Consider the following 11129-nt stretch of genomic DNA (forward strand, 5'->3'; position numbering starts at 1 on the left):
TCAGCTCCTTTGGGTGTTCCTGAGAGAAATACTGCCCACCCGACCCCTGCAACCAGACCAGTTGAGTGAAAAACAGCTGGTGGAGCAAATCACCGAACTGTGCTATCCGAGCCGTCCCCCACACCTTGGTTTTCTTTCCAGAATTGGCCCAGGTGACGTCCAAGTTCAGTAAGACCTCTGGACCAGGGGAGGGGGAGGGTCGATGTTGTTTGGACCTAGAGGTTCCTCTGGGGCCAGTCCAGAGTTTGCCATCTTCCCGAATCTGCTCAGAGATTGCAATCATAGCTTCTATTTGTTGGATGTTTATTACTCACCAATGTTTATTGAGTGTAAAGTTCTGTGCCCAGGTGCTAAGGATATAATGATTAGCAATAAGACAGGGTCAGTGCCCTCGTAAGCTCGCTGGCCTTTTTTCCCCCTCGTATTCCCAGGTGGCAGGTGTGATTAAAATTCCAACCATGCTAAGTGCTGTAAAGGAGAGACTGGGGGCCATGAGGGCAGGTGTCCCTGAGATGCAGTGGGTGAGCTGAGGGGAGCCGAGCAGGGCACCTGGTGAGCTGTAGGAACAGGAAGCTGGTGAGACTGGAGAGAGATGCAGGGGTGTGCGTGCACTGGGCACTGTTAGGCTGGGACTGGACGGCGCCAGACTGCAGTGCAGGGTCTTGTGAGCCAAAGTGAGAAGTTTGGGTTTTATCCTTAGAGCAGTGGGTCCAAGAGTTTCCAGCATATAGGGCTGGATGTGATATGAATAGACAGTCACTTTTAATAGCTGGCTGCAGGGAGAATGGGGAATTGTGGGGAAGCAAAGAAGTGGAGAGGCCAGTTAGGTGAGTGCAGTCACGTGGGGGACAGTGTGAAGGGGAGATGTGACGTGTGAAGAGGAGATGCTGAGGTAATACAGAACCTGAACACAGATTGCTTTGGGGATGGGGCAGTCTGCTAAGCTGCTGGCTTCCCCACTTGCTTGAATGGCCAGGCCATTGCCTGAGACGAGGGCACTGGAATTGAACCAGGTTCACAGGGATGATCCTGAAATCAGTCGTGAGTGTGTTCGGTTCAGGGGGTTTTGAGAAAAACCCAGCAGAAATGGCCAATAGGCAGTTGTACCTGTTCTGGTTTGGGGACTCAAAGGAATGGTTGGGCCCAGGGATGGATTTGTGAGTCTGGGGTAGAGATCAGTGAAGATCTGGGTGTAGATGACATTGTTCCGGGACTGAGCAGAGCAGGGGAGAAGGTGGCCTTGGCCCAGGCCTCCGAGGTTTCCATTTAATAACAGTTGAGAAGAGGATAAGTGAGCAGGGCAGATAGGAAGAGTGGTAGGAGGAAAACAGGAGTGGATAGGACAGGGAAGTCAAGGGAAGGGGTGTCCAAGGAAGTGGTCCACAGCGTGGATGCAGCAAAGAAGCCCTGCTAGATGAGTGAAAACTAATGATGAGCAACTGGCCCTGTGGCGAGAGCCAATTGCTGCACTTGGGGATGGGGAAGGCGGGGGCCGAGACAGGAGGAAGTGACGCAATGGTGAGTGCAGGCATCTCTTGAATTTCGTGACAAGGGGTAAAAAGAGAAGGCTGGTAGCTGGAGGAAGGGTGTGAGGCTCGGAAGGTTTTGATTTTGGTTTTCCAACAAGAGAAACCTGAGTGTTCTTGAACCAGAGGGAAATGTCCACTATAGGAAGATAGATGACTAGACAAGAAACCAGGGATAATCTAGCAGGAATGTTCCTGAACTGGTGACGGGGGAAGAGACCAAGAAAAGAAAACAAACCCAGGAGGAATGAGGAACGCTTCGTCCACCATTTCCAACTGGCAGACACAAACACACTGTGGAGACCATGGCTGCAGTTAAAAAAAGCAAGGGTCCCTTCCAGAAAGTCACCAGAATGAGACTTCAGCGGAGTTGACCCCTGGTACTACCACTTCCTTCCCACTCAAATTTTTTTTTTTAATTCTGGGGAAGTCCAGTCTTTAAAATAGCAGCTCCCATGTATTGAGGGCTTGTTCTGTGCTGGGGGCCTATGCTCATTAAAGCACATTGTACACAATTAGGCTTCAACCCTGCAAGGTGGACCTTGCTCCCTTTTCTCAACGTCAGCTCTTGACATCTGGGGCCGGATAATCCTTTGTATAGGGAATGGGAGGGATGCTGTCCTCTGTGTACTGTAGGATGTTTAGCAGCACCCTTGGTCTCTATGTTCTAGATGCCAGTGACAGCACTCCTTCCTCTCCAGTTGTGACAACCAAAAATGTCACCAGACCCTAGAACAGAAACCACCAAACCTCTCCTTGCCTAAGGTCCCAAAACTAGCCCGTGGAGCCACCCTGGATTTGAACACCTGGCCATTTTCTACCCCAAGGTCAATGCACTTCTTTTTTGCATATGTGCTCTTAAGAGTTTTTGTAAAAAAAAAAAAGGTTTTGTTCAGACATAGTTCATACTTTTATTGTAAAATAATACGTGAGTACACACTCACTGAGAAAAGTTTTAATGCTAGCAGTGTGGTTGGTGTCGGAATCTATACCTATAGACCTACGTGTATGTATAGGCAGACAAAGATGTATACTTAAAAAAAAACAATAAATTGCCATGTGGTTACTTTTTTTTTTATCTTAATTTTTCTTGGAGACCTCTTCTTCGTGATTGAAGAACTTTTTCAAATAAAACTCAGACATCACCTCCTCAGAGGCATTGCATAGGCACTCAGTGTAAAATGCTATATCCCTCACCCTTATTTTGCTTTACAAGATGCTTACTTTGAATCCTATTATATTTTTATTGGTTCTTTGTTCATGGACTGTCAACCCTGCTAAAATGTAATCCCAATGAAGGTAGATACTGTTTTGTTCTCTGCTCTGTCCCCAGTGCCAAGAACTGGTCCTGTAACATAGTAGGTGTTCAATAAATATTTATTGAATGAATGAGTGAGTGAATGAATGAAACTATCTTATTGCTTTAAATGGCTACGTGTAGTAACCGATTGTATGACTGGGGGTAATCTGTTTAGCTATTCCCCTCCTGATGGACATGGAGCTTGTTTCCAGTTTTTCACTATCACATTATCTGCACCAGTGAGCACAGCTGTACATAAATCCGTGTGCACAAATGTAAGTACATCAACTTGAGATAATCCAAGAACTGAAATTGCTGGTGCAAAAGATTCACACATTTTAAATGTTGATAGAACATACCAAATTGTCCTTACAAAAAGGCAGTGAGAAGGAGAGATGGTTCCAGGAAGTGACCACTGCCAAACCCGCCAGTTCGATCTGGGCCACTACAGAGATTGCTTCCCATAAATCCACTCAGAGACTATCTGGTTGACCAGTGCCCTGTGCCCCAACTTATGCTGGCCCCTGGATCAGACCTTTGCCGTTTCTGGGGCAAGCACGTACACACCAGTATCCCTATATCCACCCTGCCCTGTTCTGTGTAATTCTTCAGCGTCACGGAGGATAGTCACTTCCTCTTGCTGCAACCCAAGACGTGCCTCGTATAGAAGTCCTGTAATAAATTTTTGATGTAATGATGGAATTGGCAGCCTCTTTGGCCACTCAGTCCCAGAAAATTTTACGAACAGGCTGTATGAGTTAACCCTTTTCCCATCTATGAGTGACTGTGCCCTGCAATTGATTTTGCGTGTGATGTGAGGTAGGGGGAGGGTCCAAATTTAATTTTTTCTGCTCATTTTTGCCCATTGTCCCAACAATTATTATTATATATTTTTCTCATTTATTTGAAATAGCTTGTCTCGTACATTAAATTCTGTAACAAGATTCTTCCATTCCATTGAGCTATTTGTCTCATTCTGCCTCCCATGGTTTATATTTACATTACTGTATTTCTATCGTATGTTTTATAAGACAAATATTTCTCATCTTGCATATTTTCCTCCAACTTTTAAATGTAAGCTCTTCTAGAAGTGGAGTATACCTACAGAAGAGTCCATAAATCTAAAGTGAATAACTCAATTGTCAGTGAACACACCCACACGACCTCATCATTATTTATTATCAAAAATGTCTTGGCTATTTTTATGTATTTTATTAATCCAGTGAAATTTAGATTCATTTTGTCGATTTCTATTTTTTAAAATTTATGTAAGATTAAGATTGGCATGGCATTGAATCATTAATTTTTGAAGACTTGGTATCTTTAAATAGTAAATCTTATCTCCAGAATTACCAAATTTTTTTTTTTTTTTTCTGAGAGCTTGGACCATCCACTCCAGCTATGACCAACTCATGATGCTGCAACTACATTTTCATTAGTGGACTTACAACCAAAAATAGTGTTAAAAAAAAAAAAAAAAAAAAAAAAAAAAAGAAGAATCCCTAAACGATAGGCAAACAAATCTTATGGCATCTTTTGTATGGTGGTATTTTGTTTTTAGTTCCATTAAGACTATTCTTTCAACAGAAATGTTAGTTGTCTTGCCACCAACTAGATATCTTGGTTCCAATTTACTTCTGTGGGTGGGTTGGTCTGAAGAATTAGGCTTTGAGAGTAAGAGTATCTTACAGTCATATGTGGTGCTTTATAGTGAAACCACCATGATGAAAGAGCTTCCGTTGACTGACCACCTATTATGTGTCAGGAGTTGTGCTAGGGAACGCACATATGTCGTGGCATTTATTCTTCACCGTGACCTTACATGTGTTGACTGGCCAAATAATTCTCCAGGTAATCCACCAAAAGAACGGTTAATTCAGGAAAAGAAAAAGAAACAAAGCCACAAAGGAGTGTGTATGCACACTTGCTAGTTGGTGACCCACAAGGAAAAAGCCCCCAGACCAACATGGCTTCCCGCTTTATTCACATCCCTCCCCTGGAGGTTACCACGAAGTTCAACAGGAAGTCAGGACTAGAGAGTTAACAAGGGGTGCAGCTCCACCCACAGTCACCCAGCTCTATGGTTAAGCATCTTAAGATGCCAATTCACTTTTATCATGTGGAAAGTATTGTGACCTCCCTTTTCCAAAGGAGAATATGAGATCTGAGAAATGTGACTTCACCAAGGATACCAGCTCCTAAGTGGAATGCAAAGTTGGGTGTGTTTGGCTCTTTCTGTATCCATTATCTTATCTCATTTGATTCTTTATCTGTCACATTGAGAAGGTTCATTCTTTCATTCATTGAGCAAATATTTGAGCGCCTACCCCGTACCTTAGGTCATACCTCATGCAAGTCCTGGACTAGTAGCCGGGGATTGAACAGTGAGCAAAATAGGGCCCTTATTCTCCATGCTAGTTGGTAAGACACAAACAAACCCCATTTCATAGTATGTATGATGTTAGGGAGTGATAGGGTTCATCAGTTCTAAACAGTTTGGCCTCCCACAAGTGTGGATGAGGCTGTGGAGAAATTGAAACACTTGTGAACTGTAGGCAGGCATGTAAAATGGTGCAAATGCTGTGGAAAACAGTATTTCTTTAAAAAAAAAAAAATACCCTAAAAGTAGAATTACCATGTGATCCAGCAATTCCACCTTTGGGTGAACATCCAAAAGAATTGGGAACAGAGTCTCAAAGAGAGATTTGTGCACCCCTGTGTTCAGAACAGTGTTATTCCTAGAAGCCAAAAGTGGAAGCAACCTAAATATTCATAGACAGCTGAATGGATAAACACAATGGGGTACATAGAATAGAATATTAGTCAGCCTTAAAAAAGGACATTCTCATACATGCTACAACGTGGATGAATCTTGAGGATATTATGCTCAGTGAAATAAGCCAGTCACAAAAAGGACAAATACTGTATGAGTCCACTTCTATGTGGTTTTTAGAGTAGTCAAATCCGAAACCTCGTGTGAAATGATGGTTGCCAGAGGGCAGTTGTTTAATGAATATGCAGTTTCATTTTTGCAAGAGGAAAAAGTTCTGAAATTGGTTGCACAACAATATGAATATACTTAATGCTGAACTGTATACATAAAAAATGGTTAGGATGATAAATTTTATATTATACAGGTAACCCTCGTATAACATGGTTTTGCTCTAACACGACTTGAGAATTAGAGAAATCCCCAAACAACACGGAGCGTAATAAGAGCTTTTAAGAGCAAAAAATACCTCATTCAAAATTAGGGAAATCCCCAAACAACACGGAACGTAATAAGAGCTTTTAAGAGGAAAAGATACCTCATTTGGAATTTTTCATTCAAGCTTGGGTGTCGTATCAGATTTGACTGTAAAATTTTAAAATTTATTAGAATTTTAAATCCATTTTGTTCGTGGAGTATTAAGTTCAGAGAATGAAGAGATCTTGTCAAAAAGAAAACACCCTTGGTTAATGGTGCTTAGTAGTGATGACGAAAATATTATTTAGTACATATTAATATGTTATACTTTTGGTGAAAATTGCTTTAATAAAGATATTTCTCTTAATTATAAAAATATAATAGTATGTTTTTTAAAATTTTGGAAGCTAACCCCTTTTTGTACTAGTTCTTTTTTTCGTATAACATGGATTCGCATAATATCATTTTTTAGGAACCTAACAACCATGTTATACGGGGGTTACCTGTATGTAAAAAAATAAAATAAAATAAAATTCTACTTCTCAACAGCTCCTTCCAATAGGAACTGCCATTTATCCCCATTTGCAATCTTGGTAGCCCCTAACGTAATAGGCCTTTATTAAATATTTGTTGAATTAATTTATAAATTAAAAAAAAAATTGCCTCTATTCTGTTTTTCATTATCTGTTCAGTAAGAATGACAAACACGACAACGTCCTGTCCTCTCCTGGCTCCCTCCCCCACTCACTACTCTAAATCTCCAATTAGCTCTCCTTTTAGCCTTGTCCCTGTATCAAAGAACGTCCAGTTTAATATTGTAATCAGCGTGTCCTTCCTGTGGCTCGTCCTTTCTCCACTCGACAGGCTTGCTTTTCCCTGTTTATGTGTAGTCTGTCATTCTTCATGGTCACTTCCTTTTTCTTCGGGTTGACAGAGCCTGGCTTGTTCATTCTTCTCTTGTTGGGCAGTTTGATTTCCTTCCACACTGTTGCTATTATGTGTTACATGGTGATAAACCAGCTAGTACACATCGTTGGTTTTGTTTCCTGGACTCTTTCCTTGTTCTGTGACCCTCCTTCACCATTCGTATTTCTATTCATTTTTAGCCTAACTAAGGGTTGGCAAACTCTGGCCAGCCAGCTGTCTGGTTTTGTAAATAAAATTTTATTGGAACCCAGCCATGCACGTTTGCTTACCTATTCCCTATGGCTGCTTCAAATTACAGTGGCAGAAGTGAGTAGTTGTGACAGAGACTAAATGTGGCCCCCAAAGTCTAAAATATTTACTATCTGGCCCTTTATACAACAATTGTGCCAGTCTCTTGCCTAACTAATTCAGTACATAATTTGAGCACATTAAAAGCCCACCGTTGGGAGCACTAACTTCAGAGGTTTTTTCCCTTTCCTCCTACCTCGGCTGGGAGCCCTCTTTTGATTTCAGATGTTAACTGTCTGCCCTGAACACCCAGTCTGAGCAGCTGACTGTCCCAGTTCTGTGAGAATTTTTTTTCACCCCATATCATTAGATCAATCTGCTTGTTCATTTATCCTTCCCCCTGTACCTTGTAAACTTCTTGAGGGCAAGAATCTCAGCTCTCCTCACCATCCAGAGCAATGCCTGACAATAGATGGTGGTAAAATATTATATTTGTTGAAAGAAAGAGAGAGAAAGGTGCCTTTCCAGACCTCTTTGCTTTTCAGTTTGTCCTTAACAGAAACACGGACCACCCCAAGTTGTATCGAATTCTCTTTATCTGACTGCTCGGGAAGTGGAATCCCAGAGAAAGGAAGTGACCTCCCCAGGCTGTGGGGTTCTGGTTATAGAGTGGAATCCCGCTACAGTGTCTTTTCTGGTCCCTGTCCTCTCTAGAATTAAGAGCAGACTTACATCCCTTTCCCCCCTATTCCTCACCCCGGCCTCCCCGTAAACCAGAGGCCTCTTTCTTATGTGGCTGCTTCACCAAGCCACCCACCACCATTGTCCTGGAAAGAAATCAGGCAGCGCCTGCGGGTGCCAGGTTTGGCAGTAGCGGGGAGCCCAGGGGCACAGGGTGAGCAAAGAGGAGAGTTCAGCCTGGTGGTGAGAGGAGGAGGCAGGGGTGTGCTTTCTCAAGGAACTGGAGGCCTCATAACCACTCCAGGAAGTTTTCTGCCAGCTGCAAGCAGAAGTCATTTCACAAGTGGCATAAATTACCCTGAACAGTTTGTGCTCGCAGCTAATCCGCATGTAACGGTAAATACGAACATTACTCATGCTCGTAAGGGAGCAGCTCTCCCCCGCTGTACTGTCGCACCATAGGGACCAGGCTAGGAGGGAGCATTTGCTTCTGTCATACACTAGGGGCTTCACGGCAGGCCTGGGGGTTATCGTGATGGTCCGTGGTCATCCAGGGTGGCTCAATGTCCCTAAAGCCGCCCCAATGAACACGCAACATAAGTGAAGACAGTGTGTTGCTAAGCAATGGCGGCCTCAGGACAACTGGCCTGGTCCCACTTTCGACTCAATGACCACAAGTCCCTCTGACATGGAAACTGTTGTGCCTACTTTACAGATGGGGAAACAGGCCCAGAGAGGCAAAGTTACTTGGTCTAGTCAGAGTTGGTAAGTGGCAAAGTCAAGATTCACAGGAGAGATTTTTCCAAGCCATACTTTTCTTTCATAATTCAATATAACTAAGAATAAATCCTCAGAAGAGACCTCAAATTCTTAACTTCTTGAAAAAGAAGAACCGCTCTTCTAAATAACCCCAGAATCAGAGGAAATCAAAACTGAGACAGCAAATTATCTAGACCACATAGAGAGTAATAAACAGTAGAGACTGTTCATACCACAGCATGGGAGACACAGCTAATGCTGCCCACAGAGGAAATTTAGAGCCATAGAAACTTTTGATATTAAAACAATTGAAAATAAGTGAATTAAGCATTTAACTCAAGAAAATAAATACAATTTTAAAAAAGTAGGAGTAAGAAATTAAAGGTCGACTCTGTAATTAATGAAATAAAAACTAATTAGTAGAAAGGACAAATAAAATTGGAGGGGAAAGGATTCTTTGTCGGGGGAAGGACCTAAAATAGATAAATCCTGGTAACTCTGATTCAGACAAAAAGTAAAAAGAGCAAGATTGGGAATAAGGAAGGAGACATAATCCAATCGGGAAATGTTTACTCATCCATTCAAAAGCAGATAGCACAACATGACCCTCTGCCCCACGTCGCTGCCCTCAGTCCCTGGAAAGTGATGAACTGAGAACACTCCCAATAAACTTGACAAAGCTGTCTCTGAATCTATTCCTCAATGAACCAGCCAGAGATGGGGACTAATTAGGAGAACCATAAAAAATAGGACACGCCACTCTGTGGTGACAAATCCAGAGAAGATGGATGACCTTAGATGGGTCCCACCCAAGGTTACTCATATAGCCACTTCTGCCTCACAGCTCCGTTTCAGTCCCACCTGCAGACCAAGAGATCAGAATCAGGAAGGATGAGAGAGGTGTACAAAGACCAGAAGTACGTAAGCAAGACCAGAAACCCCAAGAATCTTCACTTTGTGGCTTTCCTCATCATTGTGTGAAAGCGTCTGTTTACTAATCTGACACTGACCGCACAGCTCTTATAATTGGACAATCAGGTTGTTATTCAAATCATCCCCTCCCAAGAGATGCTGCCAGACTGACTTCTGGTAGGTTTCAAAATTTCCCTATCACCGCAAAACCCCACGTTTACGCACTTTTGAAACCCCGATCAGGAGCAGTGACCTGAAAACAGTGAAACGACTTCCAATTTCAAATTTGAAAAGTTCAGCTCTCTAGCGCTGAGGCGTCCTGCTTCTGAGCCTCCTGACTTGCTGGCTTCTTGGGTCACAGTGAGTCCCTTTCACTCACTCACTCTCTCATACATTTATTCATCAGACATCTCTGATACTGCTCACCAGAGGTTAGGTCCTGAGGCTAAGACAACTGACCCCCTGCTCTCAAATGGCTTGTGGCCAGGTGGGGGAGGCAGACAGCTAACTGACCCTCTTCCTGATCGTCCAGGATGAATGATTTGTTTATCTTCTGAGGGGACAATAAGCGCCCTGTTTGGAACCGGTTCAGAAAGCTTTGAAGCATACAAAGAATTTGATGTCTATTCTATAGGCAGTGGGAGCCAAGGAAGGTTCTTGAAAGGGAGTGTGTCATAATAAAGGTGAGGTTTAGGCTCTTGTATCTGGTTGCATATTCATCCATGCATGCATTCATCCATTACATGCTCAAATATTTATTGAGCATCTACTATGTGCCAGGCACTGTTCTGCATACCTGGTTTCCATCTACAGCAGTTAACAAGACAGACATGTCCCTGCCTTCATGGAACCATCATTCTGAGGAGAAGAAAGGGGTAGACAATAAACAAGTAAATATGTGAGTCCTACATGTGCTGAGAGCTATGAAAACACAGGGTGATGGGGTTGAGAGTGAACAAGGCACAGGGTGGGGTTTCTTCTACTGAACTGGTCAGAGAAGAAACTTCTGGGAAGGTGATGATTAGGCTGGGATTTACAAGAAAAGAGGCAGTTATGACAAGAATAGGGGAAAGTTACAGGAAGAGAGAAGAGCAAGTGCAAAGGCCCTGAGGCAGGAAAGAACTTGGCTTGGAGAAAGTGAAAGGAAGCTTTGAAGTGGAGGGGAGGAGGCAAAGGCAGGCCCTCATAGGAACGCTGGAACTTTTGGAAGGGTAGCCAGAGGCCACTGGAAGGAAGGGTGTGAGAGGTGTAGGCGAGCAACACATTTTGATGTTTCTAAAATTTCCCTCTAGCTGCTGTGAAAAGAAAATGTGGCAACAGAGAAGCCAGCAAGGAGGCCATAGGTGAGAATGGCTGTGGCTTGGACCAGAGTGGTGGCAGTGGAGTGGGACAGAAGTGGATGATTCAGGACATATTTTGGAGGTGGTGGTGAGGGAAATGGAGGAATGCATAGGTGATGCCTAACTTTGAAGCTTTAGCTACTGGGTGTTTATTATCACAAGGAACATAGACTGGAGGTTGGGGGTGGGGATGGGGCAGGAATGAGTGTTTGGGGGATAGACATCCAGATATCTTTTTAGAATGTTTCAAGTAGGCAATTAGATATGCA

This window comes from Rhinolophus sinicus, linkage group LG13 (assembly GCF_036562045.2).
Source record: "Rhinolophus sinicus isolate RSC01 linkage group LG13, ASM3656204v1, whole genome shotgun sequence".
NCBI lineage: Eukaryota > Metazoa > Chordata > Mammalia > Chiroptera > Rhinolophidae > Rhinolophus > Rhinolophus sinicus.